This window comes from Saccopteryx bilineata, chromosome 9 (assembly GCF_036850765.1).
Source record: "Saccopteryx bilineata isolate mSacBil1 chromosome 9, mSacBil1_pri_phased_curated, whole genome shotgun sequence".
Classification (NCBI taxonomy): domain Eukaryota; kingdom Metazoa; phylum Chordata; class Mammalia; order Chiroptera; family Emballonuridae; genus Saccopteryx; species Saccopteryx bilineata.
The window spans coordinates 65,720,833-65,722,781 of NC_089498.1; the positions used below are offsets into that span (position 1 = coordinate 65,720,833).

The window sequence follows — 1,949 nt, forward strand, 5'->3', positions numbered from 1 at the left end:
TAGTAAAATACAATAAGATTATAACATTAAAATAATCTAATAACAAGACTAGCTTTTTACTAACCTAATTAAATTTTCTAAATTGCCATGATATTAGAAGAACTAATCTTTCCCCAAATAGAGCATATTCTGGTTTGGGCTCATACCGTATATTGAATTGTCTGTATTATTTAACTGGGGAAAGGTATTCATAGTTAACAACACATCCTTTTTGTACAGAGAAAAGAAAATGCTGTATTACGTACTAGAACTACTTCCAAAATTGGGTTATGTGTACCACACTGCTTTTTTCCCCTTCCTTTTTCAGGGCATCTCACTGGGAGATATTCATTTCCAGGAAGTAGCAATAATCTCATGAATTCTTCAGTATATTATAATGTAAATTTCAGCCAGCCTATAAGTCATATGAAACTACACGAGGCCATGCTGCTGTGTCCTGATAATACATTCAGAAGAGGTTCAGAAGAATGGATTTACAGTCACAAGAACCATTTCTGAAGTTAAAGTCTCATACCACCAATCCTGAACCGACCTTTCCTGGAACTAATTTGACAAATTTTCTTCTACTCATTGACCATCAGATAAGGAATCTAACAAACCAAGACCTTCTGTATCACCCTGATATAAACATCTTTGATGAAATCAGTTCAATGGCTTTGTCTATAGAAGAAGCTTTAGATCTAATGGAAGTTTCTCACCTTTTTGAAGAACTGGATTTTGATTCTGAGCTTTCTTAAATTCAAGCCATAATAGCACCTTTCTCACCAAGACTAATTCCTTCATGTGTGAAGGTGCTGTAAGTTAAAGTAGTGACTTTAAATCTGTTTTCCTCTAGACTTTAGAAGGGGCTTTGGGAGGCTACTATCCAGAGCCCAGTAAGCTCTGTCACATGGATTTAAGGGTGATTCTGGTTTTCATAGGAACCTTGGATTTCAACACATATTACATAACCACACTTACCACTTACAACCAAGTATACCAGAGTCTACTTCTGAATCTTTTTTATGGCCCGAGAAGTCACAGAAAATAAGGAGTGAGCTGTCTGAGTGACACGGACAAAAACTTAAGTTGTGATTAACGTTGTGCTAAAGCTCTGCACATCCCTTTTTCTGTAGATGAAATCATCCACATGCCTGTTTATTCTTTCAATAGCATTCTTAGCAGGTACTACTGGACAGATCTATAAGTGTTACTTCTCTGTGATAGATATTAGATGAAAAGGGCAAAGTAAAGTTCACTGGACATAATTTTGCATCTAGAAGATGATGTATATAACTTGCAAACAAAGGAAAAAACCCTCAAGAGAGAAGAGCCCCGTGAAACAGTGCTATTAACATAACAAAACAGAAACTGCTAACCTTTATCATCATATTTTTAGTAGGTTAAGAGATGATGAAGGTAGGTCAGTCAATCCAAACCAACATGCTTTTCAATGCAGTCATGATGGAAGTGTTTTGATTGTACCCGAGAAATTAGTGACCTCAACTGTAAAAAGGAAACCCAAAAAGGAGAGAGAAAAAATAAGAAAGGAAATTTAAGAGGGATTGATTCCATAATTACATATAAGGTAGTAATGTTCAGATAACATATGGTCACAAATCACTGACACTGCTTCAAGGTTTAGCTCAAGTGTTATTTATATAAGTATCTTCGAAGTACTGTTAGTTGAATCACTCATTTAAAGCCCCATTTTGAAGCTTATACAGACAAGTTTAGGACTTTAAGATTAGACTTGTGGGAAATCTGGGGAAAGCCACGAATTTCCATGAAGTCCTGCACTATATGTGCAATACATAAATATGTACAAGGAGTAGGATGACATTTCTGTTTTTGACTTGAAATGCAAAGTAGCCTTGACTCATTTAGCACTAAATAAAGTATAGTGAGTGTTCCAAAAGCTATCTTAATTCTTATGAATACTCAAATTATAATTGTTTCTCTGTGAAAAT

General features: G+C 35.1%; 1 pseudogene; it reads left to right on the forward strand.

Moving 5' to 3' along the window:
• Positions 1–313: 313 nt before the first annotated feature.
• On the forward strand, positions 314–1,585 carry LOC136313643 (nuclear factor erythroid 2-related factor 3-like; annotated as a pseudogene).
• The last annotated feature ends 364 nt before the right edge of the window (positions 1,586–1,949 follow it).